The sequence below is a fragment of the Solanum lycopersicum genome, chromosome 3 (assembly GCF_036512215.1).
Source record: "Solanum lycopersicum chromosome 3, SLM_r2.1".
Classification (NCBI taxonomy): domain Eukaryota; kingdom Viridiplantae; phylum Streptophyta; class Magnoliopsida; order Solanales; family Solanaceae; genus Solanum; species Solanum lycopersicum.
This window is the reverse complement of record NC_090802.1, coordinates 36855718-36882704: the sequence shown is the minus strand read 5'-3', so window position 1 is coordinate 36882704 and position 26987 is coordinate 36855718.

The following is a 26987-nucleotide window of genomic DNA, read 5'->3' as shown; positions in this document are numbered from 1 at the left end:
AAAAATTTCACTCCACACCTTGGTGAGCCTACGTGTCTTACTATCCAAACCCTTATCTTTACCTCATATTAAGTATTGTAGTCGATATTTGACTAAGTTATTACCTCGTACCAATCAATACTAGCATATTAGATAGTATACACTAAATCTATGTTGATAACTCATTTTCTATTATCTACCTCCTTGGTTTTACAAGTACCATTAAGACGAGTTCTAATGTTGGTTATCCGTTAAAAAGACTTCTATGTGAAATAATTATCAATACATGCAAGACACTAATGTAGAATTTTTATTTTAGTTAGGTTTTAGCTCATTATTTGCATGTGTTCCCACAACCCTAGTTATGGAGTTTAGTTACCCATAGTAATAATCACAATATTAAAATATATGGTATAAGAATTGATGTACATATTTTAATGAAAAAGAGTAAAATCCAAAAATTCACTTGATTAATCTACAAAAATCACCAACAGTCATTTACAAGAATCTCAAAATAATCAAGAATCACACAAAAGGTCAAAAAATTATCAAGAGTCTAACAATAATAAAGGTCCTATCCAAATTATCAAGATTCTAACCTCAAAAACAAGGTTTTTTGAACTATTTATAAAAAATAAAAACCTAATTACATAAGGACTCTATTTGCTTGAAATCTGTCAAAACACGAATGGCATAACGGATATCGTGACGGATCGTCGTGCTCACGATAGACCGTCATGGACTCCATCGTCCCATACATGATGCAATTTATTTTGCTGCTCTCTTCATTACCCTTGACTGTTGGTATGACGGATCGTCAGAGGTCTACGTCCCAAAACACTTGAGCTCTTGAAATATGGGTACTGGGACTACTTCTCTTAAATTCATGACGAACCTGAAGGACGGACCGTCATGGACATGACGGTTCGTCTCGCTTTCCGTAACCTCACACTTGGTCACGCTTCCCCATCTTCCTTCAGCAGCTGCACTACGCTGCCACCTACGGATAGTCACGAGCACGACGGAACATCATAAGCTCCGTAGGTGGTCTCTTCTGCATTTCTTCGCTCAAAAACCTCCGAATTCATCTTTGGACAGATTCACTGCAAATAAGGAGAAACTTATATAAAAATTAGCACAAAAAGGCTTTTGGACACACTAAACTTAAGGAAAAAGTATTAATAATACCGTGAAACCACGGTATATTAGGGGTCCCAAGTGTCAAGCCCAAGGGAATATTGTCATCCCTTGAGGGGCAAGCCAAAGCCAAAAGCAAAGGCTGCCCCAAAAGAAGATGCTACTGCTTCAACCTTTACGAGTATGACCACCGCTCGTGGTCATGTCCACGAATGAGTGACGGTCTCGTGAAGATGCCTTACCATTAAATAGGGATTTTGTCACCTGCCGAGAGTACACCGTAAATGTTATGGTTGTATCAGAGTGCAACTCGGCATACTTTACCTCTTAAAGGTCTTGTACAAGCACTTTCATATCATTCATTGCATACATATATGAAGAGTACTAAGGAATTATAACTTTTCACAATCATTATAGCTTTCATATAAAATCATAGGAAAATACTAAGTCTCAAAATATGTCAATCTTAGACTCCTGAATACATGGGACACGACCTACACAATTTTAATATAGAAATACGTTGTCAATACCCCCTTAAAACCTTAACTAGGCAATCTTTATGCTACTCTATGTAAGTATTTATTAATTAATCATGCCTTCAAAATTAATTCAATATTTTCATTAGTTAATTAAGATACAATAAATATTTGAGGACACTCAAATAATAGTGTTCGAAATAAGGACTCACACAATAATATCTTCAAAGCCTAATCGTTCAATGTCTAGATAGCATCTTAAACCACCACCTGAAGTTGATACAACTTCTCCAATACTATTAGGTATCCCAAATGATAAGAATTGTCAATAAAAAACATATACAATACTAGCTATGCATGGAATCAATAGTAATAAACCTACTTCGATGGAGGTTTGTAAGACCCTAATAATGATATAGGTAAAGCTAGAGCATAAAATGGTTGTCGTCATTGTATATGATTTTAAAATTGTTTATAATGATTTTTGGATGAAGTATCTAAGTGTTTATGTGCATTTGAATTCAAACATAAAGGGACGACTAAGACGTTCGACGACTAAATCACCTATATGTCTCATATGTAATTCTATTTTTTATGTGCATTTCATGAGTTTGTAAGGTCCTTAAATGAGTTATTATAGTATGTATAAGTAGTGTGTTGATTTTTGAAAATTTTGGAGGTCAAATGTCAAAGAACGTCCATTACATTGAAAAGATATGCCTTGAAGTTACCTTGTGCGCCTAGGCGTGTTTCGTGGAGTTTTATATTTTTGTTTTTGATAAAGGTCATAAGGTAGGTCCTAAAAACGTATAAAAACATATGTGTGGTAGAACCGTCCGAGTACGACTCCATATAGGATACAAAAAGGGCCATAGGGGAGGACCTTAACTTAGAGACCAACACTGCCAAGCAGTTGCCAAACGACAGACAAGTCGACGGTCACTCGACCAGTCAATGGCCGGTCGATGGTTTTAGTATATGGATACAACATTCCTAATGTTCTATGACTCTATGAACCAATAAAAAAACCACCATCGACGGGACGTGGCTTGGCCAACGGCCGTCGATGGTCACGTAGATGGATGCCTGTTTTCTGCTAGCTTTCTGTAATGTTAAGGGTGAAGTTGGGATTTCACCCCAAGACTTTTAAAATAGGAGGACGATTATTTTAGGTGTTTGTGATTATTTTTGTAGTATATAAGTTATTAAACTCTCATTATAACCCTAACACCTAAATGATAATATTTTCCGTCCTAAAGTTTCTTCAAAAACTTTCATGTGAGTTCAAGATTACAATGGTTCATTAAGATGTTTATTCAATGGAGTTTATTCTTCAATTTTCATTAGGTTATTGAGTTAAGTTGTGTTAGTTCTTCATCTAAGACTTTATATAACCGTAGAGCCAATTTCGAAGATGATTTTAAAAGATGAAAAAGTCCCATTTTTACTCTAAGTCTTGGGCTATTGCACAAATGATTTCCAAACTTTAAGATGTGATGTTATTGATGTTTAGTTTATGTTTTTTAAGAAAATTCTCCACGTTCCCTTTACCTTCTCAAATCTCTTAATTTCACTAAAATATGGGTGAACCTATTATGTTTTGATATTCATGAATTCATGTGTAGATTGTAATGGGCTTTTGATTCATGTATAAATTATGGTAAAAAAAATTTATCGGCTGTTTAAATTTGATTTATTGAGTTATCAATACTCTTAGATCTATTTCATACTAAGCTTATCGACTTGATATTGACTTAATGCTTCTGATTTCTAATGAATTTTTCTATGGCCTATCTAATGATGCAATAATTATTATATTCAATTGATATCTAGGATGTATTATATTGATGAGTGTGTAATGAATTTACCTATTTTCATTTGATTATTGAAATATCTATATCTAATTGTTTGTTATGGCCTTTGGTTAGGGCCACCATATGTAATTGTATGATTTAGCTTTGGAATTGAAGTGGTAAGATGGAGTTGGGGTATGCTGCAATAATTTCTTCTATACAATGTTAATTAGACTTGAATTATTTTGTGATTTGTATGGTGTACTTATAGTGGAGGTGCTATGTGAATTGATGTGGCCTTGTGGGCGTTACTGCATGAAATATGATGATCCTGGAGTTGTCGGCTTTTCTTGAAGTATTATGATGATTTGATTATTTTAATTATGTGAATTATGAGTATATCTATCTTTTTTTAAAGTAATGTGAAAGTATTTGTTCTTTCTACATATGTAAGGAAATAATGCCAACTATGACTTTGTTCTTCTATGTGTAGTCTTAAGGTTGATGCATGGTGTTACCTTCTTGGCTATATGAGTCTATAATAGTTATATGGATTATGATACGGTAGTGTGTTTTATGACTTAAAGATGATAATGGATATTCCTATATTCTTATTGAATTGCAAGTAATATGTGTTAAGGTGAAGTATGTGGTGTCTTGTCTTGCTGGAATTGTATCCCATACTTGATTCTTGTATGAACATTAATATGTGATGTCTTGACACAGGGTTCTGTAGTCTCTTGGCTAATGTTATGATTGTCTTCTATGTGAAACCTTGAACCTATTGGTAAGGTTAGAAGGTAGCCCTAAGAGGACTTAAGGTTGATTGTTTTGAATAGCATCATATCAATCCTTAGGAAAGTTATAATCAGCTTCTTGTCGCCATTAGAAGGTAGCCCTAAGAGGACCTCTTTGGTAGTGTAAATGAAATTTTGTTATGAACTTTTAATGGAACCCTCTTATGTGAACCTTTAATGTGAATTACTCGATGAGAACAAAGGTTAGCACAAAGTGAGTATGGTAAGAAATGTAGTTATAGTTAAGTTTAAGACTAGAATACAAAGAACGCCCTTTATATTCCTTAACAATGTGTCTAAATGGGATGTGTCCTAGTTCTACCCTTGGCAAGTAGAACACCCTCATCACAATAGGTTAGAACTCCGTATTCCATAAGTTGCTACCATGGTCTATGTTTGTTAAAGTGTATTCTCATCATATGGGATTCTTAATAGCAATAGAAAATTTTTATGAAGTTTAGGTGGTTATATGGAAGGTTATCTAGACATTGTACAATAGGATTTGAAGGTGTTAGCGAGAGTCCCTAGGTCTTGTTCAAGACCATTACTTGAATGTCCAATATGTGTCAAATGTCACATAATGAACTAGTGAATGTAATGACTTAAGTTATGGAAGTTTGTTAAAATAAAGTAGTACTTATCTAGAGTAATTAAAGGTTTTCTAGTTAAGGTGTGGAGGGTTCATAGGAATGGTCACTTCATATATTACTTAGATCAGTCTTAAGAATTACTCTATTTAGGGAAGTTTGTTTATTATGTTGACATGATTTAAGACTTAGAATATCTCAAGGTTTATTTAGGTAATATTGAATAGGTAACTAAGGACATTATCTTCTTGATTGAGTTACATAAGTCTTTTAATATCCTTTGGAAGAAGAATGTCATATCACTTATATGCTAGTCTGTTAAAAGGGAGAGATTCTATCTTTGGTAGTCTATAGGATATCTTATGTGTGTGTAAGGGATTGTATGGGCGTTCACTTCACAACTCACTCAAGTGATCCTTACAGACGCCTTGGTAGGAAAATCTCAAGTTCTTATGTTGAAATCTCTTAAGTTTGTATGTGACTCATTATAAGTAATCTTGACGGTCGTTTAGGCAGATCTAAAGAGGGCGTGTAAGACGTCTCTCTTTTTGTGACATAAGTGAATCATACTATATATTCGAGTGATAAGATTACATGCTAAATGGTATCTAAAGTTAAGTGAAAGAACTAATTGTACAGTCAAATTAATTCATTGTACAGTGAAGTGACTTCACTGTAATGTTTGTTAAAAATGTGACTTTTTGGTAAATTGATTTCTTATGTGTTTCTATGTTGTTAAATATTGTTTTTTTTACTATAGTATGATTTTTTAATAAACAATCATGAATAACATGCTTATTACTAAATGTCCCTTTTTCATGGTCTTTGAATGACTTTCATACTTAGTACAACTAATGTGTTATCCCCTTCCTTTACTGTTTGACTAAAGTATAGGGATATGGAATCTTGATGTTCCATGAAGGAATGATAGGCTTGTAAGGGGTGAAGATGAAGTATTGGTGAGCCCTCATCGATTCGAGGACAATATCCACATGTTCCTTTATGTCTTAAGTCTATATTTTATGTATTGTATAGGATTAGTTCCAAGTTTTGTAATATCCAAAGTTTAGATGGTTTAAGTAGATTTTTGTGAATATTTAATGTTTTAAATGAAAGTCTTCCACATGCATATTGTTTATGAAAGAGTTTTTCGTGTGTGAAGAAAGTTTTATATTTTAAATCATTTTAAAATGTTTATTATGCACTGAATGATATGTGAGGCTTAGATGAGTCCTGTTGAAGTCTCATTTGCCGTGTGATGACACAAGGATGTCCTACCTTCTAGGATGTACTTGCGGGTCATGGCTAAGATGGTATTAGAGAACAAGGTTTAGGGAATATCTTAGTTGTCGTATGAACAATATCTATTAGATTCTTGTTTATAATGTAAACCGCGCCACATTATAAATATGAGGCTATTGGGTGCTAGGAATGTTTTACATATTCATTCATCTAGTTATGCCTAAGTGCTTTGTATATGGTGTCTATCCCTTGTTTCCCTTATGTGTTTGTCCCTTGAGGGTGACTTTATGATGTTTCGATTGAGGGAGAGAAAAGATGAGACGTGACTTGTGAGATGAGGTGTGTAAGAAGGGGGTTTTGACCTTAAATTGGTTTTGTTTCCTTTTGAAGGGTAGTTAAATTCTATCGAATGGAAAGGTATTGTCTGTGAATGTGAATGAGTGCTTGTGGAGATAGTTTGAAAGACCCCAACGATAGGATGGTAGGTGATGAAGATTTAAATGAGTAAGGGTGAGTTCTCCTTGTGTCACGACCCAAAACCGGGCCGCGACTGGCACCCACACTTACCCTCCTGTGTGAGCGAACCAACCAATCTAAACCTTAACATTTCAATATAATATCAACAGAGAGTAATGCTGAAGACTGAAACTCATTAATAAAATCAATAACTATTATTATCCCCAAAATCTGGAAGTCATCACCACAAGAACATCTATGATCAAATTACTAAACTAAGAGTATTCTAAGAAGCTAAAAATATATAAAACCTAGTCCATGCCGGAACTTCAAGGCATCAAGACATGAGGAAGAAGATCCCGTCCAAGCTAGAAACAGTAGCTCACCCTGAAGATCCGATGTGACGAACCACTGGCTAGAAATGCGGTTGAGTTGAAGACGACGACACATTTGCTGCACTCCACAAATAACAAAGAAGAAAACATAAAAGTAGGGGGTCAGTACAAACACGGGTACTGAGTAGATATCATCGGCCAACTCAAAATAGAAAATAGTACATATTAAGCAATATCATAAAATCAACTTATATCCTTAGCATGCAGCATTTACAGTTACCATAACCCTTGGTTACAACACCAAGCTCATCAATTAGGACTCACGCCTCCTCATCATACTCATTTGGGAATTCGGTTCTTTAGATTGAATATATTAACATCTTTCAAGATTCATTATCTTTATTATCCTCGTGCCGGTACGTGACACTCCGCTCCTCAATATACTATCCTGGTGTCGGAACGTGACACTCCGATCCTCATTCTATCATGTTACCGGAATGTGGCACCCCATCCATATTCTATCCTGGTACCGGAATGTGGCACCCGATCCATATACTATCCTGGTGTCAGAACGTGACACTCCGATCCTCATATACTATCGTGGTACCGGAACGTGGCACCCGATCCATATTCTATCCTGGTACCGGAACGTGGCACCCGATCCATATTCTATCCTGGTACTGGAATGTGGCACCCGATCCCCTAATCTCACTACTTTCGTTCATCAAGCCTTCTTTTATACCAAGGCATCATCATTAACAAAGTAGATTAGGGTTATCTTTCAAGATTTAGGATTCAATAGCTTCATCATGCTTATTTTATCACAATCATATAATCACATTCATGCAAGCATACAATTAAGCATATAGAAGGGTTTACAATACTACCCATACACATCATTCGCTATTAAGAGTTTACTACGAATAGCATAAAAACCATAGCCTACCTCAACCGAAGATTAGAAATCAAGCAAGCAAATTCCAAAAGCATTGTTCTTCTTCTCTCCCGGTTCGATCCTCTATCTCTCTTTGATCTTTCTATTTTCTTTATTCAAACCCTCTTTCTTTTACCCTAATTAGTATATAATTGAGAATAAAAGATGCAATAATAACCCACTAATTAACTTAAAGTTACCTCTTTTAACCCCAAGTAATTAGACTTATTAACATTAACCCTCTAACTTTATAATTAAAGTAGGAATAGTCAAAAATGTCCCTTAAAACGTATCAAGAAATCTGACCCAGACTGGGATTACGTAGTCTGTGACGGCCCGTCGCGCCTGCGACGGACCGTCCTGCTGCTCCGTCACAGACATCAGAGACTCAATTTCTCTGAAGGGTCTGTGATGGTCCGTCACACCTATGACGGTCCGTCCTGTCATTCCGTTACGAAGTTCAGAGAGTCGGTTTTCAGTACCCAATTTCAGATTTTCTAAGAATTTTGAAACGAGACCCTGCGACGGTCCGTCGTGACCATGATGGTCCATCGTGGGGTCTGTCGCTTCTGCTAGTTTTTCCAAAATTGAAGTCTGCTGCTCAAACCGACAAAACAGGTCGTTACAATAGATACCAATCTACCTATCGTTCGTCCCCGAATGATCACAAGAAGGAAAACAACGGCGAAAAGGAGTACCTGAATCTGTAAACAGGTGGGGGTATCTTTCTCGCATATCTGCCTCCTTCTCCCAAGTGGCTTCTTCAACGGGTCGATTCTTCCATATAACTTTGATGGATGCAATCTCCCTTGATCTCAACTTGCGAATTTCTCTATCTAGAATGGCAACAGGTTCCTCCTCATAAGATAAATTCTCATCAAGCAAAACTGAATCCCAACGGATAATGTAGTTTCCATCCCCATGGTATCTTTTCAACATCGACACATGGAATACCGGATGCACTCCGGACAGCCCTGGAGGCAAGGCTAACTCATAGTCCACCTCCCCTACTCGCTTAAGAACTTCAAATGGACCAATATACCTCGGGATAAGTTTACCTCGCTTACCAAACCGCATCACCCCTTTCATTGGCGAAACCTTCAACAAGACTTGTTCACCCTCCATAAACTCCAAGTCTCTAACCTTCTGATCTGCATACTCCTTCTGTCTACTTTGCGCCGCTAGAAGCTTTTCTTGAATCGATTTCACTTTATCTAACGATTCCCTTAGAAGGTCAGTACCCCAAGGTCTAACTTCAAATGCATCAAACTACCGAATGGGAGACCTATGTCTCCTCCCATATAGTGCCTCAAATGGGGCCATATCAATGCTTGCGTGATAGCTATTATTGTATGAAAATTCCGCTAAGGGTAAGAAGCTATCCCAATGGCCACCAAACTCTATCACACATGCGCGGAGCATATCCTCCCACACTTGAATCATTCGCTCACACAGACCATCGGTCTGAGGATGGAACGCGGTACTAAGGTCCAACCTAGTACCCAATTCCGCATGCAATGTCTTCGAAAACTTAGAAGTAAACTGAATACCTCTATCTGATATGATGGATAGTGAAACCCCATGCAACCGAACAATTTCTGAGATATAGACTTTGGCTAACTTCTCTGCATTGTAAGTCACCTTGACCGGAATGAAATGATCAGACTTAGTTAACCTATCAACAATCACCCAAATAGAGTCATACTTACCCAATGTCTTTGGAAGACCAACCATGAGATCCATTGCAATCCTTTCCCACTTCCATTCAAGAATTGGCATTCTCTGAAGTGTTCCTCCAGGCCTTTGGTGTTCATACTTTACTTGTTGACAGTTTGGACATTTGGCAATAAAATCCACAATATCACGCTTCATTCTACTCCACCAACAGTGTTGCTTTAGGTCACGGTAAATCTTGGTTGCACCCGGATGTATCGAATACCTTGAACTATGAGCCTCTGTCAGAATAGTGTTAATTAAATCATCGACGCGGGGTACACATACCCTTCCCTTGATTCTCAAAACACCTTCCTCATCGATTTGTGCTTCCTTAGCCTCTCCTCGCAATACCTTATCTTGGATTCTACTTAGTTTCTCATCATCAAACTGTTTTCCCTTAATCTTGTCAAGAAAGGAAGATCTTGCCTCCACACAAGCTAAAAATCCTCCCTTCTCATTTACTTCTAATCTTATAAGGTCGTTAGCTAGAATCTAAACTTCTCTAGCCAATGGGCGTCTAGAAGCTTGCAAGTGAACTAGACTTCCCATGCTTCCCGCCTTTCTACTTAAAGCATCCGCTACAACATTCGCCTTTCCCGGATGATACAAAATAGTGATGTCGTAGTCCTTCAGTAGTTCCATCCATCTCCTCTGTCTCAAGTTCAAATCATTCTGAGTAAAGACATACTGAAGGCTACGATGATCCGTGTAGACCTCACACTTAACCCCATATAAATAGTGTCTCCATTGCTTTAATGCAAACACTACCGTGGCCAATTCAAAATCATGAGTTAGATAGTTACGTTCATGCACTTTTAATTGTCTTGAAGCATAAGCAATCACATTCTTCTCTTGCATTAGCACTGCACCCAAACCCGAATAGGATGCATCACAATAGACAATGAAGTTCTTACCTTCCACGGGCAAGGTGAGAATTGGTGCAGTAGTCAACAAAGTCTTGAGCTTCTGAAAGCTTTCTTCACAGTCGTCCGACCATACAAATGGCACATTCTGCTTAGTCAAGTTCGTCAGTTGGGAAGCAATGGAAGAGAATCCCTTGACAAATCGGCGGTAGTAGCTAGATAACCCAACAAAGCTCCTTATTTCTGACACATTAGTAGGTCTTACCCAATTCTTCACTATCTCAATCTTAGAAGGATCCACCATCACTCCATCCTTAGAAACCACGTATCCCAAGAAGGACACTGCATCTAGCCAAAACTCACACTTAGAGAACTTGGCATATAGCTTTTTCTCCCTCAACATTTCCAATACCATTATCAAATGCTCCTCATGTTCCTCCTTGCTCTTTGAGTAAACCAATATATCATCAATGAATACGATCACAAAGAGATCCAGATATGGCTTAAAGATCCCGTTCATCAAGATCATGAAAGCAGCAGGGGCATTCGTAAGACCAAAACACATCACTACAAATTCGTAATGCCCATACCTCGTTCGAAAAGCAGTCTTTGGCACATCTGTTGCCCGTATTTTCAATTGATGCTAACCGGATCTCAAGTCAATCTTAGAGAAGAGACAAGCACCTTGTAATTGGTCGAACAAGTCATCAATGCGAGGAAGAGGATACTTGTTCTTTATGGTTACCTTGTTCAACTGCCGGTAGTCTATGCACATCCGAAAACTCCCATCCTTCTTCTTTACGAACAAAACCGGAGCACCCCAAGGCGATGCACTTAGTTTAATGAAGCCCTTGCCCAACAACTCTTGAAGTTGGGCTTTTAACTCTCTTAACTCCGAGGGAGCCATTCTATAAGGGGGTATAGAAATGGGGCGAGTACCCGGTTAAAGATCAATACAGAAATCGATATCCCTATCTGGTGGCATACCAGGAAGATCTGCAGGGAACACATATAGAAACTCACGGACCACCGAAACCGACTCAATCGAAGGTACATGGGTAGTGTCATCCTTGAGATGTGCCAAGAAAGCTAAACACCTTTTACTAACCATTTTCTTAGCACGAAAAAAGGAGATGATACGCACCGGATTGGAAGTGTAGTCACCCTCCCACACTAACGGATCTGTCCCAGGCTTGGCTAACGTCACCGTTTTAGCATTACAATCCAAGATCGCAAATTGCGGAGAAAGCTAAGTCATACCCAGAATTACATCAAAATCATCCATTTTTAAGATAACAAAATCTACATAAGTGTTGCTCCCCACAAAGTTCACCAAACAAGACCTATATACCTTTTCAACTACCACAGACTCACCCACCGGAGTAGAAACACGAATAGGCATATCAAGTAATTAACAATGTAAATTTAGACCATTAGCAAATGAGGAAAATACATAAGAAAATGTGGATCAAGGATCAAACAATACAGAAGCCATGCAATCACAAACCAGAAGATTACCTGTGATGACAGCATCAGGTGCCTCCGCTTCAGACTGCCCATGGAAAGCGTAACAATGGGCCCTTTCATTTGTTTGTCCGTTGCCCCTACCATGTTGTGATGTTGTGGCTCCAGTTTGCCATCACCTTGGCCATTTTGGTGACAACCATTACCTCGGCCACCACGTCCTCCAGAATAACGGCCTCTACCATGACCACCTCTATCTCTAGCCATTGGGGGTCTATAACTCTGTTTCGAACAATACCTCTTGATGTGTCCAATCTCCCCACATCCATAACACTCTCTGGGTTCATGCATAGGTCTCTCAGAGAAGTGTTGACCAGTCTGAGGTGGACCCCCAACTACAGTCTGTAGTGAAGACTGAATTGGTCGGATTGAGTAACCTCCGGAACCTTGTCCTCTAGAGTAAGAACCATTAAACTCACCTCCCTTTTGAAACCTTTTTGATGTAGTTGCCATGGTAAAGTCATCTGGCTTCACTCCCTCTACCTCTATTACAAAGTCTACCACTTCTTGGAAGGATTTTGCCGTAGTCGCTACCTGTAAGGCCGAAATCCGCAACTCTGACCTCAACCCCTTCACAAAACGACGAATCCACTCTTGTGGACTGAAACAAAGTTGGGTGGCATATCTGGATAGTGCACAAAACTTAGCCTCATATGCATTGACCGACATCCTACCTTGCTCTAGGCTCAAGAACTCATCCCTTTTCCTATCCCTCAAAGTCCGGGGGATATACTTCTCCATAAACAAGTTAGAGAATGAGGCCCAAGTCATAGGTGGTGCCTCTGTTGGTTGACACTCAACATGTGACCGCCACCACATTTTGGCGTTCCCTTGAAACAAATAACTCACGAACTCAACACTAAACCGGTCTACTATACCTATCTTGTCTAGTAGCGCATGACAGTCAACCAGAAAATCGTAAGCATCCTCAGATTCAGCACCCTTGAATACTGTAGGTTTCAATTTCAAGAACTTACTGAAAAGTTCATGCTGATCATTTGTCATTGTAGGCCCAGTAGTCTGACGTGGAAACGTGCCTATGTCCAATGAGGCATCCATACGAGGAGCCATAGTGGCTGCATGTTGTACCTCTGAAACAGGAGGTGTTGGTGCAGAAAACACTGGAGGTGCCTGACCCTAATCAGAGAACCCACTAAGATAAGCGAGCACCTGATTTATCATCTCTGGGGTACGCTGGGATGGCAATCCCTCATTCTGCACTTGTTCATTTTCCCTATCCTCCCCTTCTCTTATTACTTCCTCAGTCAGTGGAGGAGTCACTGCCCTAGTATTAGATGGGCTAGGTGCTCGTACTCTTCCCGTAGAGGACGTCCTCCGACGACCTCTACGACGGCCTCTTGCCGCTGCTCTTCCTCTAGCTACAGCCCAGTGGCTGGATCAGACGCACCCTGTTCCGCCGGTGCTGGTGTTGGCGCGGTTGTTGCTCTAGTTCTAACCATCTGCGAAATAGAGTGACGATGGTCAGATACAAATTTGTATCACCGAGATACCAATTGGACCCAAGTAATAGCACGAAAGAAAGAATGAAAGAATGGAATTTTCCTAAAGTCTTATAGCCTCTCAAAGAAAAGTAAAGGTGTCCCCATACCGTTCCTTAAGACTCTACTAGACTCGTTCTTGTGTGATGAGACCAACGAACCTAATGCTCTGATACTAAGTTTGTCACGACCCAAAACAGGGCTGTGACTGGCACCCACACATACCCTCCTGTGTGAGCGAACCAACAAATCTAAACCTTAACATTTCAATATAATATCAACAGAGAGTAATGCGGAAGACTTAAACTCATTAATAAAATCAATAACTATTATTATCCCCAAAATCTGGAAGTCATCACCACAAGAACATCTATGATCAAATTACTAAACTAAGAGTATTCTAAGAAGCTAAAAATACATAAAAGCTAGTCCATGCCGGAACTTCAAGGCATCAAGACATGAGGAAGAAGATCCAGTCCAAGCTAGAAACATTAGCTCACCCTGAAGATCCGATGTGACGAAGACTTGCTAGAATTGCGGTTGAGTTGAAGACGACGGCACATTTGCTGCACTCCACAAATAACAAAGAAGAAAACATAAAAGTAGGGGGTCAGTACAAACACGGGTACTGAGTAGATATCATCAGCCAACTCAAAATAGAAAACAATATATATTAAGCAATATCATAAAATAAACTATTATCCTTAGCATGCAGCATTTACAGTTACCATAACCCTTGGTTACAACACCAAGCTCATCAATGAGGACTCACGCCTCCTCATCATACTCATTTGGGAATTCGGTTCATTAGATTGAATATATTAACATCTTTCAAGATTCATTATCTTTATTCTCCTCGTGCCGGTACGTGACACTCCGCTCCTCAATATACTTATCCTAATGTCGGAACATGACACTCCGAACCTCATTCTATCCTGGTACCGGAACGTTTCACCCGATCCATATTCTATCCTTGTACCGGAACGTGGCACCCAATCCATATACTATCCAAGTGTTGGAACGTGACACTCCGATCCTCATATACTATCCTGGTACCGGAACGTGGCACCCGATCCATATTCTATTCTGGTACCGGAACGTGGCACCCGATCCATATTCTATCCATGTACCGGAACGTGGCACCCGATCCCCTAATCTCAGTACTTTCGTTCATCAAGCCTTCTTTTATACCAAGGCATCATCATTAACAAAGTAGATTAGGTTTATCTTTGAAGATTTAGGATTCAATAGCTTCATCATGCTTATTTTCTCACAATCATACAATCACATTCATGCAAGCATACAATTAAGCATATAGAAGGGTTTACAATACTACCCATACACATCATTCGCTATTAAGAGTTTACTACGAATAGCATAGAAACCATAACCTACCTCCACCGAAGATAAGAAATCAAGCAAGCAAATTCCCAAAGCTTTGTTCTTCTTCTCTCCCTGTTCGATCCTTTCTCTCTCTTTGCTCTTTCTATTTTCTTTATTCAAACCCTCTTTCTTTTACTCTAATTAGTATATAATTGAGAATAAAAGATGGCAATAATAACTTACTAATTAACTTAAGGTTACCTCTTTTAACCCAAAGTAATTAGACTTATTAACATTAACCCTCTAACTTTATAATTAAAGAAGGAATAGTCAAAAACGTCCCTTAAAACGTATCAAGAAATCCGACCCAAACTCGGACTACGGAGTCTGTGATGGCCCGTCGCGCCTGCGACGGTCCGTCCTGCTGCGCTGTCACAGACTTCAGAGACTTAATTTCTCTGAAGGGTCTGTGACGGTCTGTCACACCTGTGACGGTCCGTCCTACCATTCCGTTACGAAGTTCAGAGAGTTGGTTTTCAGTACCCAATTTCAGATTTTCAAAGTGTTTTGAAATGAAACCCTGCGACGGTCCGTCGTGCCCATAACGGTCCGTCGTGGGGTCCGTCGCTTCTGCCAGATTTTCCAGAATTGAAGTCTGCTGCTCAAAACGACTAAAAAGGTCGTTACACCTTGTAAGGGGTAGGTAGTTGTTAAATGATACGTTTAAGAGTTTTTATCCATGAGGTAGACCTTGGTGAGAAAGTACTAGTAAGGTTTAAGGTGCCTTGAGGTAATTCCTTGTAATAAATCATATGTTTACCATAGAATGGGTTTCTCTTAAGTGGGGGAGTATGGTGAATGGCAATGTTTATTGGGAGTGAGGTTCCCTTCACCTTTCATTATTTGTTTATCAATCCTAAAACAAAGTTTTCCTTGTAACTTGAGTTTTGTAGGAGTCTTTTGTAGAAGATGTGTTCCAAATATTCTCCTTATGATATGCATGTTTCATTAAAATTTTGATTAAAATTAATTACACTAATTTCTTGCTTTGTGTATTCATGAAACCCTGATTATGTTGTAAATTGTCTTTATATGATGTTACCTTGTATTTTTGCTTGTTTCTATCATGAATGGCCTAAAAGTTTCATTTTTGTAGAAGTTATAGAATTCACTAAAATGCACACTTCCTGTTCACTATGAACTTTCTCTCAATTTGACTAATTGATTCTGTGGTCTAAATTTGATGTAGTGTTGTTAGAACAGATGTGTATAAGTATTATACTGAATATAAAATAAGATTTTGCTATGTTGAATGAAGCAAATGAGTTTTATAACATGATGAGTTATAAAATGTTTTCTACTTTCTTATTGTGTTGTGATTCTCTTAATTATGTGAAATTGATGTGTTCTTCTTGACTGTGAGTTATATGACATTGTAAGACCCCAAAAATGATTTAGGTAAATCAAGAGACTAACATGGTTTTTGTAGTTTTCTAAGGTTGTAAAATGGTTTATAATGTGAGTTAGAGGCAGTAGCTAAGAATTTAGGTGCATTTGAAGTTAAACGTCACGGGTCGACTAAAATGTTCGACAACTAAGTCACCTAAATGCCTCATATATGATTCTATTTGTTTATGTGCGTTTCATGAAGTTTTAAGGTCCTTAAATGAGTTATTATAGCATTTATAAGTAGTGTGCTGAGTTTTGGGATGTTTGGAGGTCAAATATCCAAGAACATCCATGACGTTTGTAAGGTATGCCTTGAAGTGACCTTGTGCGTCTTGGCATGTTTCATCATGATTTATGTATTACGTTTGGAAGAAGCAGATGTCATGGGTCCTATTGTACGCAAACATATTTGGGATGAAACATCCGGGTACGACTCCACATTGGACAAAAAAAGGGGCCCTAAGAGAGGACACCAAATTAGAGACCGACACTGCCTGGCAGTGGCCAAACGACGGACCAGTCGACGGCCCGTCGATGGATTCAATTTTCCTGAAGGTTGAGGACTCTCTGAAGCAACCAAAGAAACCCCCATCGACGGGACGTGGCCTGACCAATGGTCCGTCGATGATCATGTTGATGGGTGACTGTTTTCTACCGGCATTCTGTAATGTTAGGGGTGAATTTGGGATTTCACCCCAAGTCTTTTAAAAATAGGAGGACGATTGTTTTAGGTGTTTATTGGTATTTTATGAGTATATAAGTCATTAAACTCTCATTATAACCCTAACACCTAAATCAAAACACTTTCCCTCAAAAACTTCCATGTGAGTTCAAGATGAAGATGGAGATCGAAGCTGATTCTTCAATGGAGTTTCTTCTTCAATTTTTATTGGTTTCTTTAATTAAGGTATGGTAGTTCTTAATCTAAGGCTTTCTATCACCTTAGATACAATTTCAAAGATGATTTTCAAAGATTTCAAAAAGATGAAAAGGTTCAATTTCTACTGTACGTCTTGGGTTCTAGCATAATTGGTCTACAAACGTTAAGATATGATGTTATTGATGTTTAGTGATGTTTTCCAATGAAAGTATCCATGAATCCTTGATCTTCTAAAATCTCTAAATTTCACTAAAATATGGGTGAATTGATTATGCTTTGATATGCATGAATTCAAGGTAGATTGTTATGGGCTTTTGATTCATGTATATATTATGCTTAAATTCGTTTATAGGCTGATTCAATTTGACTAATTTAGTAATAAATACTCTTTTATCTATTGCATGCTAAGCTTATTGAATTGATATTAACTTAATGCTTATGATTTCTAATGTAATTCTCTATGGACTATATAATGATATTATATTATATTCAGTTGATATTTAAATTGTACTAGATTGATCAATCTGTAATGAATTGACCTTATTTCATTGATTATTGATATAATTGTATCTAATTGTTGGTTGAAGACTTGGGTAAGGGTCTTATGATACAGAATTGGGTGATTTAGATTTGTAATTAAAGTGGTAACATGGAGTGGGGGTATGATTCCCTAATTCCTTTTATTTAATGTAAATTATACTCCACTTATTTTGTGATTGGTATGGTCTACATATGGTGGTGATGTTATATTAATTGATGTGGCCTTGTCGGCGTTACTTTGTGCAATATGATGATCATGGCCTTGGCAGAACTACTTGAAGTATTCTGATTATTTGATTAGTTTATTCATGTGAATTATGAGTATATCTATCTATTTGGAAATTAATGTGAAAGTATGTGTTCTTTCTATGTAAGTTAGGAAATCATGTAAACTGTGACTATGTTCTTCTATGTGTAGTCTTAGGGTTGATGCATGGTTGTTCCAACTTGGCTATATGAGTCTATAATAGTTATAATGATGATGATATGTTAGTGTGTGGGATGACTTAAAGATGATAATGGTTTTTCCTATGTGCTTATAGAATGACTAGTAATATGTGTTAAGGTGAAATATGTGGTGTTTTGTCTTGTTTTAATTGTGTCCCTTACTTGATGCTTGTACTAACATGAATATGTGATGTCTTGAATTAGAGTTCTATAGTCTCTAACTCTTGAATGTATTAAAGATATGCGAACTTTAATGATGTTAAGAGGATCTTTAATGTGAAACCTTGAACCTAGTTATAAGGTTATGTATGTTGATGTCGAAAGCCGTAATGGTATCCTTCAAGTAAAGGGAGGATAGACTTAAGGTTGATTGGCTGGAACAACATCATATTAAAACTTAGGAAACTCATAATGAGCTTCTTGCCACCATTGGAAGGTATCCATAAGAGGAGCTCTCTTGTAGGGTAAATGTGATTAGGTTATGAACTTTTTATGTAACCCTCTTATGTGATCCTTTAATGTGAATTACTCTATAAGAGCATAGGCTAGCACCAAGTGAGTATCGTAAGGGAAGTAGATAAAGTTAAATTTGAGACTAGAATACAAAGCACACATACAAAGCACGCCCTTCATATTCCTTAACCATGCGCCCACATGCGATGTGTACTAGTTCTACCCTTAGTTAGTAGAACACACTCATAGGAGTAGGGTAGAACTCCAAATTTAATGAGTTTCTAACATTGTCTATGTCGGTTAATGCCTATTCTCATCATATAGGATACTTACTAGCAATACAGAAGTTCTATGAAGCTTAGGTGGTGGTATGAGATGCTATTTAGACATTGTACAGTAGGCTTTGAAGATTTTAGTGAGAGCCCCTAGGTCTTGTTTAAGACCATTACTTGAATGTGCTTTATGTGTTGAATGTATCCTAATGAACTAGTGAATGTAATAAATTACGTTAAGAAAGTATGTTAAAATGAAGTAGTACTTATCTAGAGTAATCAAGGGTTCTTTAGTTAAGATATGAAGGAGGCATAGGAACGGACACTTGTTATCTTTACAAGATAAGTCTGAAGAATAACTCTATTTAGGGATGTTGGTTGAACATGTGGACATGATCATAGCCTTATAAAATCATAACAATTATGTGGGTAATCTTGAAGAGGTCACTATGGACGTTATCTTCTTGACTTACTTCACTACGTCTTTTGATAGCCTTTGGAAGAAGAATGTCATATCACCTATATGCTAGTGTGTTAAATTAGAGTTGTTCTATCTTAGGTTGTCTATAGGATCTCTTAAGTGTGTGTGTAAGGGATTGTATGGGCGGTTGCTTCACAACTCACTCAAGTGAACCTTAGAGCCACCTTGGTAGGAAAATTTCATGTTCTTATGTTGATATCTCTTAAGTGTGTGTGTCTGTGACTCTTATAAGTAATCTTGAGGGCCTTTTAGGCACATCTTGATATTCACTGTACTGTTCGCTAAAAATGTGACTTTTTGTTAATTTATTCATTATGTGTTTCTAAGTTGTTAAATGCTTTTCTTTTTATTATAGTATGATGTTTTACTAGAAATTCATGAAAAGCATGCTTATTACTAAATTTCCCTTTTTAATGGTTTTTGCATGGATTCAATACTTAGTTCATCTAATATGCTAACACATTCTTTTATTGTTTGATTAAAGTGTAGTGATATGGAATCTTCATGTGCCATAAGGATGGATAGGTTAATATCCACATGTTTCTTTATGTCTTAAGTCTTTATTTTATTTCTTCTATAGGATTACTCCCAAGTGTTGTAAACTCCAATGCTTAGATGGTTCAAGTAGATTATTGTAAATATTTAATGTTTTAAATTAAAGTCTTCTGCTTGCGTATTGTTTATGAAAGAGTTCTACGTCTGTGAAGAAAATTTTATAATTTTAGTCATTTTAGAATGTTTATTATGCAATGAATTATACGAGATGCTTAGATGAGACTTCTTGAAGTTTCATTTTCTGTGTGACCACACCAGGATATCCTAACTTCTAGGGTGTACGTGCAGGCCCTGACTAGGTTGTTCTACTTACGAATAGTCTAACTAGGACACTGCCCATGTAGGCACATGGTTAAGGACTATGAAAGGTTTTTTTGTTTTCTAATTTGATCTTAATTAGGGAACCCCCCCCCCCCCCATAAATACTCACTCGCTTCTAGCCTTTGTTCTGATAGAGTATTTCAGTAAAGGAGTACATGAAGAAGATCCATATAAAGTTCATAACCTAATCACTTTACACCTTACCAAAGGACACACACACACACACACACACACACACAGAGATATATATATAAGTCAACAAGACTCTCACAATACTCATATATTAATATTACAACATGATAACATCATAATACATGAAGTACTGCCGACGAGGCCATATTGTTTCATAATTCATGGAGTAATGCCAACAAGTCGATGTAATTCACAACTATAGAACATATGTACAGCCACTATAAGTGGACTATATAAAAAACAATCATCATATAAGAACTATGCTACACAATAATTTTAGCTCAACATACCACTATTCCAATCTCTCAACTTCAATCCGTATCCAAATCATCCAACATAATACACAAAGGCACTTACCAATAATTATCATCACCAATCCAATGAAATAATCATAATATACAATTAATTCAAGATAAAAAAACATGAATTAATGAAATTAGGACACCCTACTAACAATTCTAACAAGATTATTTCATAATGTTATAGCCCCAATCAAACCACACTTGAATTCAATAGAATAATGATATAATCAAATCACCCATAAAATAGTCAAAACTAGGGTTTCATGAATTGCATGGGTTAATAGAGTTTTTAGTTTAAAATCATCAAATTAAAATCAATTAAATCATAATACATTTATTCAAAAAAAATTATGCAACAACCCATGGCTAGATTTCAATTTAGAAGTTCATCTTTTTTAGATGTTTTGAAATTTTTTTTTGAAGATTGGCTTATTGAGAAAAAGAGAATAATGGAGGAAAAACATAACTTAATTGATTCTAGACCACGAAAATTGTGATGAACTAATGGAGAATCCTTTTTACCAGATCCGAATTTCCTTCAAGCTTCAATTGTGTTCTAGAGAGCTCTCTAGAGGTTTTGGGTTTCGATTTTGAAAAGTGAATTCATTTAAGTATTTTACTTATAAGTCCATGTAATATACCCAAAATAAACTTAATAATTCATCAAAGTAATTTTTGGAATGATAGATGAAAATTCTAAAATACACTTCATTAGGCCGAGATACGTACAAAATTACATGTTTCAATCAACGGATCAACACTTATGCACCGTAACCTAACCAACGGACGGTCTTTCTTGACCGTGGATTGGGTCACTGGCTGGCATTTTAAAGATCAAGCTCCAACACATAAGTCCTCACCTACATCCTCCACCTACAGGATGATAACGAGCCTACTAGGCGTCGATTGTCATCCGTAGGTGGGACTATTTTTGACCATCTTGGGAACCAAGATGGATCCTTCTCAAGGACCCCTTGGTTTGTCCACATGGAGTTTTCCCAGAGAATTGCAACTCGAATGTTTTCGATTATTTGTTTAGGACCTATAAAATAAATTTAATGCAAAACGAACACGTAAAACTTGAGGAAACACCCTAAGTCACAAAAGCACTTTTCAAGGCATACCTTAAAAACGACATGGATGTTTTACTTGAAAACTATACAAAACCGTAAAAACTACCTCGTAACATGGTTATATCCCTTTTTAGGCTTGCAAAACATCAAGAAACAAGTGTTAGGCTCTAGTTTCACCTATGTTATTTTAGACGTGTCACAGATTGCATGTTGGACTATCTACTATTCAAGGTAGTACGAGCATCATCACGACTCCTGGTGCACGTGACAAAAGGGGAGGATCGTGGTCTTGCCTTAGGCGTTTTTCAAAGAGGGTAGTCTTAAGAGGCTATTGCGAAAAGCACCATGAGCGACTTGATGGGTTGTGGTTTATGCTAACGGGCAAGAGGTCTTGGTTCTGAAGGTTACTTAAAACCTTTTTTTGAAGGAACATTGTGGGGATCTATTGCCAAGCACATTGAAAGCACTACCAAAGGACATTGAGCTATTGACATCTCGTGAAGTTGGGCTTGAAGGTGGGAGGTATCTCAGACACAAGTTCAAAATGGACTTCCTGTTTGAAAGTCCAACATAATGAGGGGTATTTTTTGTTTTTTGGGGTTTCATCCATTTCCCACATCAATAACATAATCCCTAATTTTTCACGACCCGAAAGTAAACCTAGAAGTTAGGAGGAACCCTCGTTTCGTAACCGGACGTACATGACCCTTTGGGGTCTTGTGCAAGCCCTTGAACTAGCATTCATTACATAATACATGATAAATAGTGCAAAATTAAAACTTTTCACGAACAGTTTAAATAAAAAGAAACTTTCATAAATATTTACGAATTATTATAATCACAAGCAAAACATAAGAACATGTCATAATTAACATAGGGACAGAACCCTTTACATTAAAATAAATACATATTAATTCTTTAACTAAGAAATGAAGAAACGGACTATGCCCTTGAATTTGTGAGGGCATACTTTGTCTTGAGAATAATATTCCCAAGCTTTACCATCGTTTAACACTTACAGAAGAATGTGCATAAATGTTAAAACAAAAGGATACTTTAGAGTTACTTCCTAAACTTTACAATAAACACAAATTGAACATCACCGTGAAACATTTATAAAATAAAAATTAATTCATCCTATTCTAAATGAGTGAACTTTTAAGACAGGTGAAATAAAAAGTGAACTCATTTTCCATATGAGTTTCCCTAACTTAGTATTTTCCTAAGACTCCATGATGTAAGACGTGAATGAAGTATGCATATGCATTTTTCAATACTCACCAAATCAATCATCAAGACTACCCCTTTTGTCTTACTCAACTCGGGAGAAACAAGTTCATCAATCAATTGCAAGGCATTGAAAGACGCCCAACAAACCACCAAAGTCTTCCCTTTCGGAATTCCTACATAGTGCAAAGAGTAGATGTCATCCCATACAACCACCTACCCTAAGTACAACATTATTTTAGAATGTTTGGATCCTAGTCTTCCCTTAAAGAAGGTCTTACTTAGTGCAATGGATAGATAGCGTCTAATACCACCACCTACCCTAACTAGTATGATCTTTTAGAAGACTTAGTTTATTCAATTAAAATATGTCTCACCAAGACTCCCCTTTCGTATTGCCTACCTAGGGCAATGGATAAATAGAGTCCCATTACACTACCTACCCTTAGTAGAACACTGTTGCTTTACAAGACTTAGCACGTTCATTTATTTTATGAGTTATCTTAACCGTCATAGACAATGAGAGCTAGAAATTGAATCCCGACATTAACCACTATCGGATGAAGGATCCTCACTTGCCTAGAGTAAGGTCATTCATTTTATATTTTACTAGGATTTCCCAATAGCGACACCTATGAGGGCGCTTTATTAAAGGATAAAGAGATTGATACTAAGTAACTCATTCACTACTCACGAGGAGCACCCATCTCAAGAGGTACATTGCAGTAGAACATATCAACTCACAAAGTGTAACCACCTCTTGTTCATATCCTCTCGGTGCTAGACGTAACCCCCACAAATTCTACACACCTTACAACTATAGGTTAAGTATAACTATTGAACCCTACATCTCAACTCACGAAGGGAATTAATTCTCTAACCTATCTTATAAATCTCATGGGATGTAGTGGGGTTGCTCCTAAACACTTCATCTCAACTCAGGAAGAGTGTTCACCCCAAAACTCCCCTTTAGGACTTAACTTAGATTCATTTCTTCATTCAAGTGTGAGTGTGTGTATACATGTGAGCACATCTTGAACATAACATTCATTCACAATAAACATGTTACTTTACATTCATTAAATTTAAATAAACACCTCCGCCAAGAAGGTGGACCATACCTCTAAAGCGAATTTTGAAATTTAAAATAAAAAGCATAACCAACTTAACCTTTAATCTATGCTTTCATTACATCTAACATTTTATTCAATAATAGGTTATAAATTATCTCTTTGGGTAGTATCTAAATAACAATAAAAACAACAAGAAACCAAAGCTCAGAGACTACCAATTCATGCTCATTTAACCCATATCATACGCCAACATTAGATGAAAAGCTTTAACATTATTCCATTGAAATTTTAACCTTAAAATAAAAAAAACATAATAAATACAATTATTAATTCATTAAATATTTTTCATGCAAGACCCATGTTTAAATTTGAAGATATAAGAAACTAGGGTTGGGAATCCATTTTGAAAATTCATTAGAAGGGACTCCTTCAATGGAAGAGAGTTTAATGATGGATACCATACCTCACACTGAAGAAATACCAAAAAAATTTTATGGAGAAACCACCACCAACAGCCCTCCTAGAACTTCTTGACTTCTAGGTATCATGGAGACTTGAGAGACAATTCTAAGAGAGAGGGGTTCTCGGTTTTAGGAAGAGGGATCTAAAATGAGGTCTTAGGGTTTACATAACAGACTTGGGGTGAATTTACATAAAACATCCCAAGTTGTCATCAACTTCAACAGCTTATGGAAGTGGCCAATCGACGACCCAAGCTACTCGACATCGATGAGTCGACGGCCCGTGTTTCTGGGAGTCGATGGCATCATAGACTAGATTCAGGGGAGGGCTATACCTCACACAATGTATGGAATGAAGGACCTATTCGACGGAGAGTTGATTGGCCTACGCCCAGTAGACTGTTTTAATGTTTGGTAGTATTTTTAGCAGTCTTGTCCAATTCTTGGTCCCTTCATCTTGGACACGTTGTGGGTCCTAGGCGAGGTCATGCCAAGACATTAAACCCCTAAACTAAGTCGTGCCGGGACGTTAAACCCCTTCACTAAGTCGTCTAGGTCTTAGGGACATCTCATGAATGTTTTAAGCAAAACGAACACATAAAACTCACTCAAACACCTCAAGACATACAAGCTCTATCCGTGGCACACCTTGCACATGTCATGGACGTTCTTGGACGTTTTACATTCAAACTTAACGATACTTCACAAACTATGTAATAAAAATAATATGACTCATTTTAACTGAATATTAACTCAATAAACACTCATGACCTAGTTCACGTATGTTCGTTTTGGGGTGTTACATTCTCCCCCACTTAGAAAACTATTTATCCTCGAATGATGCTAAAACTACGAGAACAACAAAGAGACACTTAGCATCACATAAACATTAAAATCGTGATCAAAGCACTCAAATGCATATAATCAAATATAAAGAGCAACATTTAACATTTTTAAACGCTTAGTAACATAGGAAACTCTTAAAACTTCAAAACTCACACTTAACCTTTTTTTATGGAGGAACTACTTTCTTCAACATTAAGAATTCTTATAAACATCATTTCTAACAACATTAAAATCATAATTCATGAAAAATGCTATTTTCTGTAAATTTGACCATCACTACAGTTAATTCAAAACATCACTATGTCACATCCTTGAAAATTTCATAATGCAGCTTCCAAGAAACATTATCAAGATGGCATGACAATATGATGGGCACGACCACACTAACTTAGTCCAAAGAGACTTACTAAATTCCACTAAGTTCAATGTGAGAGTAGCATCCCAAACTACTACTCCCACTTAGTGACCCTTCAGGATTCTTTTGGACTATGTACATTACATGCCATTTTACTTTACTCACTCTCCCCACATAGGGTAAATCCACCTTTAAGGACTTATAGTTCAACGCACCATTATGGCTCTCACAAGGTAAGAATTCACATTACCCTCAACTCATGCACATCACAGATTAAACATCCACTTTTGAAGTTAAGCATAACTCTTCCCTCTTAGGATACAAGCCTAGAAAAACTCTCTTAATAATCATTTTAATCAACTCTTAGGCATCACTCAACTCTATTTCATGGAACAAAACTTTCTCATTAAATAATCATATTACATTTCCATTTTAGTGTATGCCTACACACAACATCGAACAATCACAAGAACAACTATGAAACATTCGTCACACAAGAGAGTTGCCTTCAACTTCTATAAATCTATACATTCTATCAATGTTTCCTCAAATTCACACCTTAATGCATAGCGACCATCATTGAACATAAACACAAGATACCTCATTTATTATCAAAAGGACTTTATTCATTTATTATCAAACTTACCGTGCTTAGAACTACATACCCAAAAAGTTTCTAATTAAAACACTTCCAACCTCATAATTCACACCTAGAAACAAATGGCATCACACCACAATTTTAAAAACATACCTTCGCCTCTACTAATCTAGTCACAAAACCATCATAACATCAAAACTCACCTTTCCTCTCACTCAAAAATAGAATCATCTCTCCTTTCAATCAATCAACCCTAGAAGACCACCGTAGAAGTGAAAATAAGAGAGACACCTTATAGATTTATGTTTAATGGCACGATTCAAGAGTAATGAAGAAAGTTACGCTCTATCGTCCTATAGCCTCTTCTCCATGGATTTGTCGTACCTCACACTAATTCCCAAGATACTACTAGACATGACTTTTGAGGCTTTTAGACCTTAACCTATTTCCCAAAAATATATGCTCTGATACAAAGTCAGTCACGATCCCAAAGTTCCCCCTAGAAGTAAGGAGGATCCCTGGTTTCATGACCGGGCATACATGATCCTTTGGGGTCTTTTGCAAGCCCTTCAACTAGCATTCATTACATAAGATATGAAAAGTAGTGCAGAATTGATACTTTTCTCAAACAAGTAGTACGTTATTTTAGAGAACTTAGTCCATTCAACTCAAATAAGACTCACCAAGACACCTCTTTCGGATTGCCTACCTAGTGTAATGGATATATAGCATCACATTCGACTACCTAACCTAAGTACAACACTCCTTTAGAAGACTTACCATGTTTACTTATTTTGTGGG